Consider the following 21,252-nt stretch of genomic DNA (forward strand, 5'->3'; position numbering starts at 1 on the left):
CTTATGAGATCTTAGAGCGGGTTGGAGAGGTTGCATATCGTCTGGCTTTACCAGCTGCGTTAGAGAGAGTGCACAATGTGTTTCATTTATCGCAGCTGCGGAAGTATGTGAGTGACCCATCACATGTGTTAGAGGCAGAGAGCTTAGAGCTAGATGAGTCCTTATCATATCTTGAGGTACCTAAGCAGATTCTTGACCGGAAGGTTAGGAAGACTAGGAGTGGTGAGACAGTTTTGCTTAAGATCCTTTGGTCTAACCACGAGACTGAGGAAGCTACATGGGAGGCAGAGGAGGCCATGAGAGAGCGTTACCCTTTCCTTTTTGATCAGGTGTGTATGGTTACAGGGACGTAACCTTGTTTCTTTTAGGGGGGTAGGAGATGATCGCAAAGAGTTTTTAAGAGTTTTTATACCCTTTTTATGTTGTGTCGATATGGTTGTTGTCGTTGAGTGGGTTGAGTTTGGGTTAGTAACATGTTTTATGTTGAGTTTATTTTGGTTGTTGAGTCGGGAGTGTTGTAGTGTGAGTCCTTGTTTTGTTGTGGTTTGAACTTCGGGGACGAAGTTCTTTTTAAGGAGGGAAGACTGTAATATTACGGATTTATGAGTCCCTGGGTACTCTATCGAGTAGGCCTTACTCTGTCGAGTAAGGGTGAGTTGCAGTTTAAAATATTTTCTGACTTGTTGGGTACTCGATCGAGTAACGTAGATACTCGATCGAGTAAGGGGGCACTTGATCGAGTACCTCAACTACTCGATCGAGTAGCCGATTTACGGGGGATGATTTGTCGGGTTTTGTTAATAATGCGATTAAGTATATAATGACTTCCGTCACTTCTCTTTAAACACTTTTAAAACCTAATTACTTTCAAAGAGAGAAATCATACTACGTTCTTCGCATCAATCGCATTGTTGGCAAATCCCAGAGCTTGGAAGGTCGGATTTTACCTTTCTTTATACCGTTGTGATCCTTGCGTCGAGGGTAAGATCTATGAACCGTTTTTGTAGTATTTCATTAAATTTGGTTAAACCCTAATGTTGGGAATTGGGGGTTTTGTTGTATTTTGTGCTTGGTAGTGATTATGTGTTTGTATGTTAGGAGGAGGTTTCGTAGAGGAAGCGTTTTGATATGAGCTGTGAGATCGTCTGATTCTGTTGTGCTTTCCAGGTAGGGTTTCCCTACTCAGTATTAGTCCCATAATGTGTTGTGGTGTTTTGTGGTTGTTGAATATTATCATACTCGTATCGTGACGATTCTTTGGATTTGTTTGTGACGGTAGTTGTGATTGATTGTATCTGTCTGTGTTCTTCGGGGTGCGTCCCTGGCTGAGTGGAGTCACTTGCGGGAGTGGCTTCACGCCCATGATTCGCCTTCTGTGGAACCCGCCACAGAAGGGATGTGCACATTAATGGATTTGGGTTTATCGCTTGATGGAGATGAGCGGGGCTTAGGTGGGAACGGCTGCGGTCCCCTACTGGCGGCGAGGAGTGACCTGTTGCGATGGGCACTCTGGCAGGGCTACACACTTTAGTGTGTAGTCAGGATTGTGGAGTTGGGTTTGGAGTTCGGAGGATATCTGTGATGATTGAGCTGTTTGTTTTACTGTGTTGTTGGTTTATACAAATTGTGTGATTAGTACTGACCCCGTTTAATGTTTTAAAAACTGTGGTGATCCATTCGGGGATGGTGAGCAGTTATTGAGCAGGTATGAGTCGAGAGGTATGAGTCGAGTTACTGGGATAGCTGGGATGTGCCACCGTCTGATGATAGAAGTCTTCCGCTGTAGCTTAGTAGTTTAATAAACATTTCAGTTAACTCAGTAGACAGTTGGTTTTGAGTACATGTATTCGTATTTTGGATTTGGTTTTGAGATTGTAACCTTTCGCTAAAGTATTTCTATTTAAATGTTGTTTCGTTATTGTCTATTTGACTATCATTGCCTCGGGTAACCGAGATGGTAGCATCCTTATACCTGAGTGGTCCTAGTAAGGCACTTGGATTATGGGGGTGTTACATTTAGCTACTCTTGTGTGGAGTTCTTTTGATCGCCTTGATGCTTTGGAACACCGCACTCGTCCCGACTATGTTAACCCGTATAAGACCCGCAACATTTGACCTTGCCTTGCCTCTTGCCTACTTTAGCACTTACCATTATTAGCTTTTTCTTATTTTGATTCTCAAATGGTTTATTTTGCAAACTACTTCATTCGGCCCATTTTGGCACATTACTTGTGGATATGGCCCAAGTAATTCGCAAACATGTTGTCATTCGGCCCCTTTGGCATTAGACATGTTTTTCTTTTAAGTTCGTATGCTACTTTAATTTCTAGATGCTTATGTTTATATATGGTCTATTTGCTTCTTATATCATTCTTATCTGTTGTCTCGTCTTATATTATTCTAGTCATTTCATGTTTGTTCTTAACTTTTCGATCATGTCAAGAGGGGGAAAGAACCTATATGGTAAGCATCTACCTAAGCTTGCTCCTTGTCAAGACCAATTGTCTTTTAAAGTCCTTTAAGTTTCGATTTTATGATAATCGTCTTGATCTTGCGTTGATCATTATTATTAAGATAATGGTATTATATTGAGGGGGAACTTTATATTTAGTCACAATTGTAGGAGACTTTCCATCATCAAAAAGAGGGAATTTGTTGGACCATATAAGATATATGTTTATGTTTTGATGATGTCAAGAGTAATTTATATTTCATATACTCGTTGCGCGTAATTGTTTGTTTAGTCTTTTAGATTGGACTTATTTGTTACGAGCATTAAGAATTGTGATGGAAGTATATCGTGATCAAGCCTCAATCAAAGATCAAGATTATATAAGAATTATTCAAGCATTATGAGAAGACGAAGTTCATCTAAAGATTAATCAAAGTTTGGATGATGAAGTAGCCTATGCTCGAAGATCTCCTAAGAAGATTAGAATAGTATAGGTGATTGTCTCGTAATGATAACTAAGAGTGAATTTCTTATACTGGTAAAGTTATAGCTTGACAGCTATAACATTACTAGTAAAAGAGCTCAATGTTATAGCTCTTCTACTATAACATTGAGATGCTGAGTTTATACTACACGACTTAAAATGTTTTCAAAATTGTTTTTGAAAAATATTTTTGTTTCTTTTAAATGTTCTAGCAAAAGTATTTATTTAATAAGCCCGGTTTAATATGGAGTATGGTTTTATGATTAAACGTGTAATTAGTAATCATGTTAGATCAACTTATGAGTTGAGCCATATTACTAATTAGGGTTTTAATATAGCATACTCCTAAACCCTAAAAATCTAAACTAATTTCGAGCTAGGGTTTTTCACGGATAACGAGGGTTATGGGCTATTGTTGTTTCGTGTAACCTAAGGTATAAAAGATTACTATTGTTAAGATTTTATTCTCTATAATTATCTTAGCATATCTTTTATATTTAAACTTGATATGGTGATTTATGATAAAGATATTTTTTATTATGGAAATCTTATCATATCTTAAGACTTATGGAAAATATAATAGAAGAATAATTTATATTCTATCTTTTGGAATATCCTTTATTATCTCTTAGGGTTTTAAGGAAAGAAGTATTAAAAGATATGATTTGTTTACATATCTATATTTCGGTCATTAGGGTTTTTGGTAAACCGTGAGCTATGCTTCATCCATCACTATAAATACTTTACATCGTGCAACATTTAGAAGCAAGACCTTTAAGCATAAAATTGATTTTATTTTTAAAAGCAAAACCGTGTGTTTCAAAAGCAAGAAAACCGATTTGCTATTTTCGAAAATGGTCGTGTGTTTATAAACTCGTATATTCGTTCATTAGTTATCGTTATAAGATAATAGTGCTCAATATATTTCTTACTTGTTCATTAACGTAAACCTTTGCAAGAATCATTAGTGCTTTCTTATTAGCGTAAGTTAGTCACTCGAGTATTTAACGGTACTCACTTGAGTTACAACTAGAGTTAGTTGTACGAGTTGAGTTAGTAAATTTGTAATCCGTAGAAAGGTACTAAATTTATTAATCGAGAATAGTGGACGTAGGTTTCGATTTGTGAAACTGAACCACTTCAAAAACCGTGTGTCTCTCTCTCTTTCGTTCATTCGTTTATTTTGTTCTTGCTCATTCATTAGTTAATTAGTTAAAGTTTAATCAATAAACTTTAAATAATTAATCATATTCATACAATTGAAAAAGTAGTAAAAATTTTAAATCCTCAATTCCCCTCCCCCCCCTGAGTATTTTGGACCGATAGACTCTTCACTTAAGGTGATAAGAATTAGAGAAGGAACGAGGCTTAGCATTTTCTTCAATAGCCTTCAAGGAATTTTCGGCCCAAAGAGCATCATCATAGACCGCTACGAAGGTCGTGGGGTCTCTTCTCACCATACTTTCCAACTTGGGATTCCACTTGGTTCGGTAGAAGTAGACACGCTCATCTTCATCTTTCACGAATCTTGAAGCATAATGAGCGAGATTATTGAACTTGTCGGTGAAAGCTTGAACGGATAGTCCGCCTTGCTTGAAATCGGTGAACCCCATCAATCTTTGTTGCTTGAGTTCCTTAGGGTAGAAACGAGTTTCAACAAGATACTTGAAGCGGTTCCAATCAAAGTTAGGATCTTGAGTGATGGTAACACCAGTCAAAGTCCACCACCTATCGACTTCTTTCACAAGGAAATTAGAGGCTAACTTCACCTTTTCTCTTTCTTGGACATCATAAAGAGAAAAATTCTTTTCCATGTCACGAAACCACTCCGAAAGGACAATAGGATCCACTTCACCACCATAAGTTCTAGCCTTGTTTCTTGCTAGTTGGCTTGCAATCCAAGCAAAACTTCATTGACGATCTCCTACTTGTGGAGCGGGATTGGCTTTAACATTGGCATTGGCATCTTGTTGATTTTGGAGGATTTGAGTAAGAGCTTGCATGATAGTATTCTTGATATTGGTTGGTCGCACCATCTTCTTAAGACATCAAATAGATCAATCAAGTTAGCACCTAAGAAATAGCATACACAAAGAGACTACCAACTTTGGTCCTTAGTTCTACCCATCTCCGATTCATTATTCAAGGTTAAGTTCAAAATTTCAGTTTGGGGTACACGTGTGTGCATCGTGAGCAACCTAGGCTCTAATACCAACTGTGAACCCCCACAATATAGCTAAGAAAATGCGGAATTTTTGGAAATTTTCGAAACTTTTTAAAGTTTAAAGCGCGGTTTCAATAAAACCTCCAACACGTTAAAGTATGCGGAAAAGAAAATAAGTTCATACAAACATAATAGTCAAAATGGGGAAAATATATCCCTCGAATGACAAGACGATAAGGGGTGAGTCTAGGCAATTCTTGTAAATAGACTACTGATCCAAGGTGCTCGCTAGCTCACACATCTAAACTCCACATATGCAATCTTCACAAACCTGTCATTCATGTAAATATGAAAGCCACAGTCAGTGGGGAGTAACTCAAGGTTCTCCCAGCCACAAATTGTCGAAACAAACATAACAAGGAACTCAAGTAGGTAAATCATACTCCCTCCAAGTTCCTATTATCTTCCCCTTTCAATAAAATACTCCTCACATATATTATAGAAAGGGGAAGATATAAAAAAATTGGAGGGAGTATAAGATAACTAAAAATGACATGAACATCAAAACCTATATTTAAACATGATAATTAAATGAGAGGGAGCAAGATAGATCAATATTAGCATAATCAAGACTCAACTATTCGTGTGAGATAATTAAATAATATGAAAGATAAGAATACGATCATTTAGACAAAAGCACGCATTTTAAGGAAATATGACATAGATATGAGATTTAGAATCCGAATCACGTGAAGTAGGTAAGTAAGGGATCAATCAATACAAAATATGAGCATGGAAACCATAGCCATTACTTGAAAACCTTTTTAACAAATATTGCACAGGACGTGGCTATTAATGTCACATTCATACTTATGGCTTACATCTAACCATCAGAACGGATGGGAACATCAATCCCGGCGATCAGATCACAACTAGAAGGCTTGCATGTCACCTCTAGTATCCGATAGGACCAAGACTCTCACATCCAAACAATATAAGGCATAACTCTTGCCATGAATGATATACGACAATTTCTATAACCAAGCAAGACCTTTACTACTCATTAAATATAATTCCCCTGGTAAGACGACAATGATAATCACAAAGACTTGTTGGAGTATGTGTCCTCGACAATAGTACGATCACATTATTAAAACTCATAATAAGAATACATAAAGGGATGATTCATTTTTTATACGTCAACTGATCAACATTACTCGGTAATGATTGGCTGACTAGAGTTTGACATTACTGTCGTTTGACGGTGGTGATCAAGTGATCCCTTAAGGTCATACCTAAAGGACAATTCCCTTAATAGATAAATTAATTAATTGTATAATGACACAGATTAATTAATTCCTTAAATTTGAACAATTTACATATGTCAATGAGAATACAAATCTTATTGTAATTCAATTAAATGAGATTCGTTTTAGTAAATAAAATGTTGTATATTACTAAAACTTTGTTTATGAAACAATTAAATTAATAATGCAAGGTTATTTATAATTGCAATATGTTATAGATTATATTAACATGGATCATTTTATGTAATTGTGAATTACTAGTCAATTGTTGTATATAATTAAATTAATATATGTAATGATATTTAATTGTTAAATATGCATTAATATTATTAATAACATGTTACATGTCACACATTATATGACAAAATTGACAAATTGACAAAATAAAATGGACTCCATTTTAACCTAAGGCACCGGTTTTATGGGGTAGTTTAGGTGAAATGGTTAAGATTGTTTTATTAGTGGTAAACACAATCATTACCTACAAAACCTAAGCTACACCTTAGCATCTTTGAGAAGAACAATTAGAGAAAGGGAAATGGCATGCATTGGCTCCATGACCACTCACCCCCACCGGTTTTCCTCCCCTCTATTTGAATAAGAATTGTTCTTATTTTTCATTCAAAAAAATTCCTTAATTTATTCACAATTCACTTCTCTCTCTATTCCCTCTAAAATAGTTTTAGAAAATAAATTGTTCAAAAATCTTATTTTAGATTATTAAAAGTAGTAATAGAAATAATAATAAGATTAATTTTAAGGTCACTAATTTAGTATATCTAGTTAATATATAAATTAGTATTAAGGGTTTGTCTTGTTGCAATTGAAAGAAGGTTCTCACAATATTGAGACAAGGAGGATCATCCATTTACTTTGAGCTCAAGAACAAGTAAGAAAAGAGTTCTTACTGGTGCCCTTAAACCGATTTCCATATTATAAGAAGCATTCTTCTTAATCTTTGTTTTTATTGTTATGCATGCATAAGATCATCATATTTAATTAATGAGTAATTAGATATAAAATTAAAGAGTTTAATTTGAGGGTTAGTGAATCTTTCAAGTGGTATCAAGAGCTTAGGTTGTTGCATGCATAATCGGCTTAGTTTTTCCGACTAAATTAAAACTTGAAATTTGTGATTTATATAATTAAGCCACGAAAATATTTTGCATGTTAAGTATTCTGGTCCTAAAATGTATTTAGGTCATTTTGATGATTTATGTTAATTTTTGGCTCATTTTAATGATTTTTAGTAATTTTATTACATTTAAATGTATAAAATGGTAATTAAAATGCTAAAAATAGTTAAACTTTGTTTCTGACCTTGGAATTTTTATATGACCTCACATGCACATTTTACTTATTATATGTAAAATTTCGTATAAATTTGATTTATTTTGCATGATTTATTATTTTTATGAGATAAAAATGACATAAATGGATGTAAAATGGTTAAAATTAGTTAAACTTCGAAATAGGCCATGAAATTTTAATATGTTGTCACATGCAGATTTTACTCATAGTGTGTAAAAGTTTAGATAAAATTGATTTATTTTGCATGATTTATGAATTTTTAGTGTAAAAATGACATAAATAGTGACTATTTTAGCATAAATAGCTAAAACAAACTAAATGGCATGAGAAAATTATTTTAGGTTGCAGTTTTATCCCACATATCAGATGTAAAGTTGGAACATTAATTAGATTAATATTCATATGCTTTAGATATTTTATTAGATAAAACCGATAAATTGCAACTATATTTATCTCGAAATAAATTCAAAAATTTTTACCTTTATTTTTGACATTATGAGTGTCATGAAATTATTCCAGAATGTTCAAAAATTTAAAATTCAAATTTTGAAATTATTGTAATTTAATTTGGATTTATTCATAAAAGGTTATGATATTAAGGTCAAAAATTGAGCATAATTGATAAATCAAGTTGAATTATTGTCAAAAATTTAGTAATGACTAAATTTTGAGTCCTGAAAGGTTAGGATAATTAACTTGGACTAAAATTAGATTTTAGTATAATTTTGTGTAATTTTAATAAGTTAAAATTACGAATATCCATAAAACCGGATTATATTTACGATATAAGTTTAATAGGGCGATTTGGCACATAATTTGGCATGTTAGATACATATTATAATGCTACATATTTCATTAATGAATGTCATATTTTGTTTATATAATTTGGAATTAAGTAATTTTATCTTAGTATGGCCTTAGTTTAATCGATATTACCCGTAATGTAAGGGAATATTGATTCGGTTGTAATTTATTGTGATCTCGTATCACTTTTATTTTATTTTATTAGATTTTATTTTTACAAATGTATAATAGGAAGTACAATGTACAATTTATTATTTATTATTTGTAATCACGGAGTTTCCTGAAGACGGTGCCATTCGGAAAGGAGTTCCGATCAAGACGGTGTTTATCCTTGGGAGGCGTGTTAAATGAAGATTCAAGGGACCAAAGGACTTGGTTTTCGAATATGTAATAGAATATAAGATTTTCTATTTTAGGAAAGGCCATACTAGGAAATTTGTTTTCTTTATTTGCTTGCTTTATATGTTTGCATGCATTGCCAAATCGCCATAACTACACATGCATATTTAACTTTTTCTCGACTATTGTCAATTATTATTATCGAGTATTCATCGACTTAGTTCCCTTAAAGATGATAGATAATAATTCGACAAGACCTCTCACATATTTAAAATTGAGATTAGCCTTACCAAATAGTAGGACTCATGAATCCCTTTGACATTTGGGGTAGATTCGGTTCCCCGGGGTACTTTCATTTATCATTGGGTAAGTGGGGTAGTAAAACGTTATTACACGCGAAATTTGGTTGGACTCAACGGGATATTAAGACTAGTCTTATGTTCCGGGGCTAGAGATGGAATTTATGAAATACATTGACCGAGAATTCTATAGTAGAATCAATTAAAGAGTTAATTCACCAAATTTATGCAAATATGGGATGTATCGGTTTTCCGTGCCCATGTTTGTGTAAAGATGGACCTCGGAATCATTTATATAATTTAGGTGCGAGGTCATTATATAAATGCATATTTTCTTTAAAAACCTTGTTTAAAATGTTTACAAGTAAAAATGATAAATGTTAATTGTTTCCTTCATTTCCTTTTTGTAGTTAATTTCGATTAATTTGCAATGACAACTCCGATTACATCTGCTTCTACTAGTAGAACCACTCCACCTCTCACCAATGCTTCCTGGCTCCGATCCTTTATGGATCGATGTAAACTTGAAAATAATGGCATTATCTTTTGCCGATTGGGATGCGCAACTCCGCTTGGACGCGGAAGGTGACGACAAGCTTCGTTACCGTACCGAAGCCGCTCCCGCTATACCTACTACTAGGTCCACCACCGCGATTAGGGAGGCCATGAGACTTACCGAAAGGAATCGGCCACGATCAAGAATGTCTTGATCTTCTCTATGGATGCCGATCTCCAAAGGACTGCTATTAAGATAGGAACCGCCTATGAGATTTACACCAAGCTCGTGACCATGTTTTCGAAAGCTCCTAGGATCATCCAATATGAGGCGGCCTCCGCATTCTTTGAGCTCAACATCAAAGAGGGTCAAAAATTAAGCCCTCATGTACTCAAGTTGATTGAGCATGTTGAGACGCTCAAATTGCAAAAGGTTTAAATTCCCGAACAACTCGTTATTGACCGAGTTCTCCATTCCTTGAATCGCATCAAAGCATTTGTACAATTTAGGGTAAACAACAATATGAAAAACATGAAAACCTCTCTCCATGAATTGCACAACTTGCTTGTACAAGCCGAGAGAGACATGGGTCTCAATGTGAGTACGACCAAGGATGTGCTTAATATTAATGATAAGAGCAAAGGAAAATTCAAGAAAAGTGCTAAAAAGGGTAATATACCCACTCCCAACAAGGGCAAAGGGAAAGCTATTGTGAATAGCTCTTCCAAGCTGAAAAAGGGTGCATCTTCCGAAGATAAGTGCCACTATTATTGTGGTACGGGCCATTGGAAACGTAATTGCCCAAAGTCTCTAGGAGATGTTAAAGCTGGACGTGTGACTCCAGTAGGTAATAAGTTCTCTAATTTATTGTGTTATTGATATAAATCCCAATTTTGGTATTTTGATACTAGTTGTGATTCTCACCCCCTTTAATGTAATTTAGGGCATGTGAGCAAAGACAAAGGCAAGGACAAGCAAGCTTGAGGATGATCTTCAATAAGGGATGCTAGTATAGCCGCCCATAATAGAAGGCCTATGGAAGCTTGGCTTTTTATTTTGTATTATCTTCTTAGTATTATTGTATTTTGGCTTATTGTTTTTAGAACTTCTTTAGATTTCCATGTTGGACATGGAAGTTTGTTTTATTTCCATTTTGAAAACAATGGTTGTATGAATTTTAATGGTTTGACTTTCAACCCAAGTCATTCGGTTTATTGAATTTTCTTTATTCTAAAAACTTGTCATTATGCACCTTTCACATCAACAACATAAATTGATTTGACTTAAATTGATCATGAAAGAATTACAACGACTGGATCATTGTAATAAGTTCATAAGCCATGAATTTGATTCCCTCTTATACTTTTCTGACCAAATATCACATCTTATTTGAGATAAGATAGAACGATTAAAAAGTCTAATAGAGTTATTTGAACTCTAGGTAGAGAATTTTAGAAACCAATTGAAAACGCAACTTATAACTAATACTTGTGACCACTTATAAAACTCCATACGAGTTATGAGAGGTCCTAAGAGCCTAAAATTGTATAAGACTTGGATATGAGTTCAATCCTTTATCTTATAAAGGTTTGTCTATCTTACTACTAGATTACAATGTCATTACAAGAGGGTCATCAATTAAGGTCATAATATGCGACATTTACTCTTGAGAATAGTTTGTTGCTTGCATAGCTATCTTTCAATAAAATAGGCGTATTTGTCAAAAGATAGAGTGGGAGAAAATTAGCAACAAACTCAAGACTAGTGAGGAGACCAAAAGAAAGCTTGTTAGGTCAAACTCGAGACTAGTGAAGAGACCAATAGAAAGTGATCTTTAATAAAGATTATGAAGTGGTTATATCGAGTAATTTCAAGTTTTAATTTACATAAGAGCCTAACGAACCAATGTGAAGTCTATGCGTAAGAGTTGCATGGATGAACATTAAATTGTCCACAAAGCTGAGTTAAAGGGTAACTATGCTAAGATCCATATCATCATTGCTACACCTCAAAGTGTAAATAATCGAGTTAGATGTTAAGACCAATTTCTAAATAGGTATTTAGAAATGGGGTGAGTGTGTGACATTAACACAAGGTTTTAATCAACACTTAGAAATTACAATGATCATCTCAAGTTATGTGATAAGAAAATTGTTTTATTCGAGTTGTCGATAAGCCATAAGTATACATGGATTTAAGTGGGAGTCAATATTGTCATGTTTAGACATGGAGATCAGTGGGAGAAATTGTCTTTCATATTAATATCATTGAGGATGACATGCTAACACTACCGTCGATGAAGGAGTGTTTTTGCTTTCAATTCTCGATGAAAGAAGACATATTGTATTTTTAAAATTCCAAATATATCATTATATAGGGAATTTTAAGTTGGGACTTAGATAAGTATCTTATGTTGATAAGATTCTTTATCGGTTTAATATCAACATAGGTTGAAGAGGTTATTCATTTAGATGAAAGTGGAATTACTATGATAGAGTCATAGTCATTCACTGAACCCCATGAGTTGTAGATCACACGAAATCAATTTCTAATGTTTCCGCCATTAGAACGATCATGTATGCCAATGTATGCACATGCCATGATGAATCATATGCTTGGAGCATAATGAGTAAATGACAAGTTATTTTGTATAAAACTCATTTGAAAGCCTTCATGAACATCCACTATAATTCCTGAGAAGAACTGAGGATCCGTTCTTGTGTTTGGAAGACATACTAAGTTGTGTTGAAGGGTTACACAAACTTTAATTTCCAAACCTATAAGGATTTAACGAAATCCTAGGCTAGTTTTATTGACTCAGGAGTAAGCGACTAGAAAAATGTTTTAGAATCAATCATTGCAAATTCTGCAAATGGAGTCTGAGTACATTGTGATAAGGTGGTTTATAAAGGGACTATAGGTAGTTCCTTCCACCAAGTGTTTTATCACAAGTTATATGGTGACAATGGGAGCATCTTTCAAGTTAAAGAGCCCAAGTCCAAGAAGAAGTCTAGACATGTACTTAGAAAAGTTCATGACATTAGAAATGACATTGAATAGAAGAAAATAGAAAATCATAAAGTTGGACTGAATGGATACATGGTATATCCACTAATCAAGCTTTTATTGCACCTTGACATGTGTAACATATACACTTTAGATTATAAGATATGAAGTAGTAATTTGATATTAACTATTCATATGTGATAATTACATTTATCGTTTGGGTTTCTTAAACTAATCTATTACCTTGTTATATCCAAATATGTTGTTGAGACAACATTGAACCCTATTGAAGTAAACTGGACGAACAAGTGGGAGATTGTTGGAGTATGTGTCCTCGACAATAGTACGATCACATTATTAAAACTCATAATAAGAATACATAAAGAGATGATTCATTTTTCATACGTCAACTGATCAACATTAATCGGTAATGATTGGCTGACTAGAGTTTGACATTATTGTCGTTTGACGGTGGTGATCAGTTGATCCCTTGAGGTCACACCTAAAGGACAATTCCCTTAATAGATAAATTAATTAATTGTATAATGATACAGATTAATTAAATCCTTAAAATTGAACAATTTACATATGTGAGTGAGAATAAGAATCTTATTGTAATTTGATTAAATGAGATTCGTTTTAGTAAATAAAATGTTGTATATTACTAAAACTTTGTTTATGAAACAATTAAATTAAGAATGGACGGTTATTTATAATTGCAATATGTTGTAGATTATATTAACATGGACCATTTTATATACTTGTAATTGTGAATTACTAGTCAATTGCTGTATATAATTAAATTAATATATGTAATGATATTTAATTGTTAAATATGCATTAATATTATTAATAACATGTTACATGTCACATGTCACACATTATATGACAAAATTGAAAAATTGACAAAAATAAAATGGACTCCATTTTAACCTAAGGGCACCGGTTTTATGGGGTAGTTTAGCTGAAATGGTTAAGATTGTTTTATTAGTGGTAAACACAATAATTACCAACAAAACCTAAGCTACACCTTAGCATGTTTGAGAAGAACAATTAGACAAAGGGAAATGGCATGTATTGGCTCCATCATCACTCACCCCCCACCTGTTTTCCTCCCCTATATTTGAAAAAGAATTGTTCTTATTTTTCATTCAAAAAAATTCCTTAATTTATTCACAATTCACTTCTCTCTCTATTCTCTCTAAAATAGTTTTAGAGTTTAAATTGTTCAAAAAACTTATTTTAGATTACTAAAAGTAGTAATAGAAATAATAATAAAATTAATTTTAAGGTTACTGATACCCGTCGTGAGGTGTCAAAAATAAATTTATAATCTCCAACTACAACTATAGCTAGTGGCAGTCGGGTTGAACCACAGAGAGGCAGACGTAATTTCTAGTTGTTTAAATTCGGTCTAAAGTAACAATAAGGTGGGAGTTTGATTGAATTGGTCTATAGCTAATGATCAATAAAATAAAGTAAACTAAGCAAACAGATGAAATCAAGTATAAAAAGGGTACTAGGATGGTCGGTTCGTTATAGTTTCGGCGGCAGCATACTAAACAGGTCTAAATCAAACACATGAGGCGGGAAATAAAGAGGTCCTCTCGGTCCACTCTTAACAAATAACATCTTTCGATCCCGCTATAGGTCCCTAATATCACTAATACTAACTTTCGTCCTGAAAAGTGACTACGGTCTAAACTTTACCTATCTTTCGATCTGAGCATAGTTTAGTCATTTTAATTGGTGATCTAACAACTGTCCCTATCTCTCGATCTAATGGGTCAGTCATATATTAAGTATTCAACTAGTCGTGTTCACTCGATTCATCGAATAAAGAATTAAAACAATTAAAACGAAAATAAAACCTCACGTGGTCAGTCGATCGACCAGGTATGGCAGTCGATCGACTGACACGCGATTCAGGCCTTGTTCATTATATTGCCGCCTACACTATAATTCCCCTACATCCTAGCACGGATAAATTAGCTACTCATACTGAAATTAAAGGCAACAATAATATTGAGGATTAAATCTACGGAATTCATGCTTAATGCGATAAAATAAACAATTAACAAAAGATGGAAATTCGGCTTGGGAACTGATCTAGCAATTCGACAACTATGAACGAAGATAAAATAACAGAATAAAACCAGAGAGTACCGTGTGAATTGCGAAGGAAAAGAACAAAGCCGAATGACAAAGCGAATTGTATTCAATACCGAAAGTAATCACGAACCCTAATTATTTCTAAAGAACTGTATGTAAAACTTTATGTAAAAACTGATAAAAACTCGATGATTGTATCTGTTGAACTAGGTTACGTTATATAGAAAGTATACGTAACATAATTCCTAAACCTAATAACTCATGGGCCTGATAAATCTCGATCTTTTAATTCTAAATGGAATAGCGACCGGTCGATCGACCAAGTGACCGGGTCGATCGATGAATAGCGATGTCTGATAGCCTCGGAACCCGATGGTTGGTCGATCGATCAAGGTAGTGGTCGATCGACTGCTTTAGCTGCTACTTGACTTCTATAATCTCGTGGATTTGTCTTTTGGGCCTTGGATTGCGCACCAAGCTCGTTCCTTAAGCGAATACTTCACGTCAAATGCAATGCAGGATACTCGGGGATGGATTTAGCTCGATTTTTATTTGGATTCTTCACATTTCGCAATAATGTACAAAAATACGGAAGTAGACGGAAATAGGGAGAAATGTAGCATAAACTACATGAATGAGCTCTGAAATGCGTGGAAAATGGGATGTAAAACATCATAAGAAAGACACGCATCAAACTTGCCCAAACCAAACCCTTGCTTGTCCCCAAGCAAGAACTAGTCTCGATCTAATGACCTAATGGAACGAGTTCAATCTCAAAGCGAATTACAACAAGTAAAGCCTAAACCAATTTAATGCAATAACTAACAATCAATTAGTAATGCGAATCATGCAAAAGAGTTATGTGGTCGTTAAAACTGCTGAACCGTCAACTGAAGAGACTTATCAAATTGGACTCTCACGGGTCGCTTATATCACACATAAGCACAGGCGAATATATAAGAGGATAGAAAGAATTCATTTTGTAGAGACTCTCACCTAACTACGACCTATGAGAACATGCTTGCAGTATAATATGAAAACAATCTCTACAACCGTACATACGCATTCCAACCAACAAAAGACCATGACACATGCCGAGGTATATATGGGATATGTGAGGTATGGGTAAGAAGAGGCAAAACATATATGGAAAAGTGGAGGTACAGGTGATCAAGCTAGTACCCAAACGGAACCATATGGCAACATCCAACTTCTTGCTCAAAATCAAATGAAACGGTGCTATAGCAAGCGCAAATCTCACAGTCTCCAGGTATAAAAGTAATCAACTAACTCCCCATAAGATATGAATAATACATGGGAGCAAAAATCGCCATAAGATAAAGCTTGAATTATGCGAAATTGATTTCTTTTCTTTCTCTCGTACCTCAGTCGATCGACCTATGATGCCAGTCGATCGTCTGCTATGAACAGTACAAAACTCTTCTTCTCTTTTTTGAATCATTTTTTCTTTTCTTATTTTTTTTTCAACTTTTTCAGTTCTTTTTTCCTTTCTTTCCTTTCTTTCCATTCTCCCAATAACATCTCAATCGAGCAAAAGGCTACCAAAAACGAAGTGACATTCCCAACAACTAAACTACTAGCTTGACAAGGGCAGGCTAAATGTAGGATGTAGTAAATGGGACAAAAAGGATATTTTTGGCAGTGTGGAGCTTATGGGTAAAATGAATAAAGGAAAACCTCTACCACATGTGTCAACTAACCACAATCCGAATGCATACAGGTATTAAGCAGATTAAGTTCATATTTATGCACATTTATGTAACATGTCTCATAAGGAGTACTACTCACATTCCTAAATAAACCGGTCATAGATGTCACCAGTTATAGGCTCTAAATCTCAGATATATGATGTAGTTTGCCAATTTTCTAAGTCAAGTCTCAAGTCCAGCAAGTAAATTAACGAAAACTCGTAGACTGTGCATATATGATACTACTAATAACATGTCAATCTAGCAAGGCTTAGGCAAAAATAGGTGCAAATGCAATGTCATCATTGAAATACTACCGTTCTGACTCGACCTATATGCTAAAATAAACGTGCATTTTATTGAATTTTTTTGAAAATTTTCAATTTTTTTTTTTGGATTTTTGTATATAAGAATGAAATAAAAAAGCAATGCAAGCAGAAAATGTAAACGTGAATGCAAGCAAATGATATGCGACGCAAAACCCTTCCCCACACCAAATCGCACAATGTCCCCATTGTGCAAAATCATGTAATGAAGAAAAGAGAAACGGGAATTTGCGAGAAATTTAAACAAATAAAACATGAAGGAAAGACTTAGAAACTCACAAGACTTTAAGCGCAGCAAAGGAAACCTCCCCAAACCAGCGTGAGCTAGGAGGTTTCAGTAGCCAGCAGTGCTACTAATAAGTACCTGAAAAGACAAACAAAGTACCACGCATAAAATCGAGAAAGACAAGAATGAAGCGGCATTATGTGCAAAATTGAGAAAAATGGAAGAAATAAATAGTGACGGAAGATAAAGTGGAGTAGAAAACTCCCTCAATTTCGCAAATCGACCAAACATAGCAGGAGAGAGGTCGTAAACAGATACAGCAGTGAAGGTCGGTCGATCGACCACATCACTCAGTCGATCGACCGAGGTGAAAGGAACAGTAGCTCCTGGAAACTGCAGACTAGTCGATCGACTATATAGCCCAGTCGATCGACTGAAAATACTGCTGTACTTCTTATTTATTCGTATTTGCTCAATTACTAGAGCTAATGAGGTCTAAAAACCTGGAAATGCACAATAATACGCGCCCAAAATTGCGCAAAACACAAAATAAAGTCTAAAGCGTATAAAATCCTAAGCAAGCAAAATAAAATGCGAAGTTTCGCGCACACAAAAGCAATAAAAAGTGTCTAACAAAAGCAAATAAAATGTTTGTAAAAACATGTGATCAACTAGTAGTTGATCAAGAACGGCCACGGAATGGCCCACTTCGTCGGCTTCTGGCTACTAGAGGTAGCCTCAACGGTGCTTATCTTATCAGTTGCACCCTTCTTAGCTTCCACGTCCGTATGGCTCAACGGATCAACCCTTTCATCATCTCCCCAGTCAATGACCTCTTCTTGCTCATCAAAGTCCAAGTCGGACTCCCTTGCCTTGACCGGCTCATCATCAACTTCCTCATCAGTGCTATAGCTGAGGCAACCAAGACCGCCTCGTGAGATGATTGGCTTCTTTGCAGATGGAGTAACTTGCAGCTCTTCCTTCCCCAAACCAGCTCCTGCAATATCAGAAATAGGCAAATCTTCCTCCAATTTGCTCCCAATCTGGGGCGGAGGGGTTACAACAGGAATAGAGATAGGCATATCAGGAAGCACAAAGTACGATTTCTTGTCAGAAACCGTGTTACAAGTCACAGGCCACATGGGGTCCTTTTTCTTAGCCGGCTGGGCAAAGACAATAGAATGCTTGCCCACTTTGAAGGTCAAGGTTCCTAGACCAACATCTATGACTGCACCAGCAGTGTGCAGAAATGGCCTACCCAAAATAATGGGAATATTGGCATCCTCAGGCATGTCAAGTACGACGAAGTCAACAGGGAAGAAGAACTTCCCTATTTGCACGGGGATGTCCTCTAAGACTTCTATTGGCTGGACCGCAGATCGGTCAGCCATCTATACTGTCATGTCTGTCACTGCGAACCTAGTCAATTTGAGCTTCCTAGCAAGACTCAGGGGCATTACACTTATACTAGCTCCTAAGTCACATAATGCCTTCTCAATAGAGAAGGTACCTATATTGCAAGGAACATAAAAGCTACCCGGGTCCTCTAGCTTATGGGGTGTAGTGTGAGACAAATAAGAGCATGACTCTTTGGTTAATGCGACAGTATGCACATTTTCAAGTGACTTTTTATTAGACAAGAGTTGTTTCATGAATTTAGTATAGGCAGGCACTTGATTAACTAACTCAAGGAAAGGCACTTGTACATTCAAGCTACGAATAACTTTTTCCAATTTATTGAAAGATACCTGTTCCTTTGTCGGCACTAGTCTTTCCGGATATGGGGCTGTAAGAAGTAGCTTAGCCCTCTCCTCTAAATCGCGCATGCCGGTATCCGTGGACTTAGGCTGAAAGTCCACTACTTTCTCCTTGTTGAAGCTTGAACCCTCCTCAGACCGTCTCAAATGTGAACCATTGATCGACATCGGGGCGCACTTCGGAGCCGGGACTGACCCATCAGCACTCGGGTCTTTCCCCAATATTTTCGGGACTGTCGTGCCCCGAAACAAATGATCCCTCAAGTTGTCGGGCATCGGAGGACGAAAAATCTCACTATCAGCAGCGATCTCAGTCGATCGACCAGTGATGTTAGTCGATCGACTTAGTTGAACAGGAGCAGAAGCTTCTGTAACCCGCATTTCAGTCGATCGACCGGGTATATCAGTCGATCGACTGATATACCTGGTAGACGCCTTTTTCTTTCCTTTGCTCGTTCCAGCTTTGTTTTGACTCGGTTTTGCCTCATCTTTTGCAGCATCATCCTCGACCATAGCAGGCCCCTCCAGGGTGGACCCACTCCTCAAAGTTATGGCATTTAGGGTCTCTTTCTGGTCAGTTTGGGTCGGTAAGTGTCCCGGAGCTCGAGTGGTACTCTTGCTAGCCAATTGAGCAATTTGGCTCTCTAGCATCTTCATCCCGGCTTCTCTAGCTTGGGACTCCTTCAGCAATAAGTTCTTCAACTCGGTGAACTCGGAATTTTGGGATTGTTGCTGCTGCGGCACATATGGAGGTTTTTGATATGGTTGTTTGTGAGGGGGCACATAAGTCATTGCCATCTGCTTGTTGTGGAGGTTGAGTCGGATTCAGGACATTCTGGCTACTCCACCTCAAGTTGGGGTGGACATTCGGCTCATAGTACGTGTTTGTCTGCCTATAGTGTTGAAAGGCAGCGCAAGACTCGAAGGGGGCAGAACAATTCTCTGAGACATGCCCCTCAGCTCCACATCTTCTACGGACGAAAGGACCGTCGAAACAAAGATTAACATGGTACATCCCTCCTTTAGAAGCTCCTCCCAACTCATATTTGTCAAACCTTGCAGTGAGAGCTTCTAGTGCAGTAACAGAGGAAGATTCAGCAGCTCTCCTCTGGTTTCCTCTCGAATTCCCATATTCAGCCTTATGAGTGGCCAAATCATCAATGATCTTCCACCCCTTAGTCTCTCCCATGTTCTCAACAAATCGGCCATTGGTCGCAAACATCCAAAATAGCCCTCGATCGTCATACTGACCCATTATAGAACTGGTTGCAAAGACTCCATTTTTCGAACCCATGGTGCGGTATGGTTCGCACCAGTTTCTTGAAACGGACCCATGCTTCATGAAAGTTCTCATCAGGCCCCTGTTTAAAGCTCGTGATTTGAGCTCTAATGGCGTTAGTCTTCGAGGCAGAGAAGTACTTTTTGTAGGATGCCAGGGCTAAGGAATTCCAGTCGGTGATCCCATGAGCGGCTCGGTCCAGATCTCTATACCACTCCCTTGCAGCATCACGAAGGGAGAAAATGAACATGGTCTCCTTGATCTGGTCTTGGGTCACACCGGTCGGCGGGGGTATAGAGCAGCAATAATCAATAAAAATCTCCATATGCTTGGCTTCATCTTCATTTGCAGCTCCCCCGAACTGGTTTCTCTCAACCAGGTTAATATAGGAAGGCTTCGGCTCGAATTTTCTCGCCTCCCCAGGTAGTTCGAATCCTTTGTAGAGATTCGCATTGTCGGCTCGAGTGGTGGCAATAGTTGCTTCTTCAGCCATGATTGGAATTTCTGGAGAAGTGACTGTCTCAGCTGAAGAAATTGAAGCAGGAGATGTAGGTGGATCTTCCTCGAACAGAGCGTTCTCGTAGTAGCTTGACAGAGTACTCAGCTCTTCCTCTGTCGGTAATACCCTTTGTGATCGTCTCAACTCGCACAAGGATTTCTCGATCTCAGGATTGAATGGTACTAGTTCACCACCCTGTGACCTGCGCATAAGAAGAAACTACAAAAAGAATATAAGAAAAGTTTAAGGAACGGAAGTCCCTTAAACTAAAGAAAGACTAAATAAAAAACAACTAAAAATTAGAACAATTGCCTCCCCGGCAACGGCGCCAAAATTTGATACCCGTCGTGAGGTGTCAAAAATAAATTTATAATCTCCAACTACAACTATAGCTAGTGGCAGTCGGGTCGAACCACAGAGAGGCAGACGTAATTTCTAGTTGTTTAAATTCGGTCTAAAGTAACAATAAGGTAGGGGTTTGATTGAATTGGTCTATAGCTAATGAGCAATAAAATAAAGTAAACTAAGCAAACGGATGAAATCAAGTATAAAAAGGGTACTATGATGGTCGGTTCGTTATAGTTTCGGCGGCAGCATACTAAACAGGTCTAAATCAAACACATGAGGCGGGAAATAAAGAGGTCCTCTCGGTCCACTCTTAATAAATAGTATCTTTCCATCC

General features: G+C 36.5%; 1 non-coding gene across 1 annotated transcript; it reads left to right on the top strand.

Moving 5' to 3' along the window:
* The first annotated feature begins 20,079 nt into the window (after positions 1–20,079).
* On the top strand, positions 20,080–20,186 carry LOC141625593 (small nucleolar RNA R71). Its single transcript, XR_012535364.1, has one exon. It is a non-coding gene; the product is annotated as a small nucleolar RNA R71 (small nucleolar RNA).
* The last annotated feature ends 1,066 nt before the right edge of the window (positions 20,187–21,252 follow it).

The sequence above is a fragment of the Silene latifolia genome, chromosome X (assembly GCF_048544455.1).
Source record: "Silene latifolia isolate original U9 population chromosome X, ASM4854445v1, whole genome shotgun sequence".
Classification (NCBI taxonomy): domain Eukaryota; kingdom Viridiplantae; phylum Streptophyta; class Magnoliopsida; order Caryophyllales; family Caryophyllaceae; genus Silene; species Silene latifolia.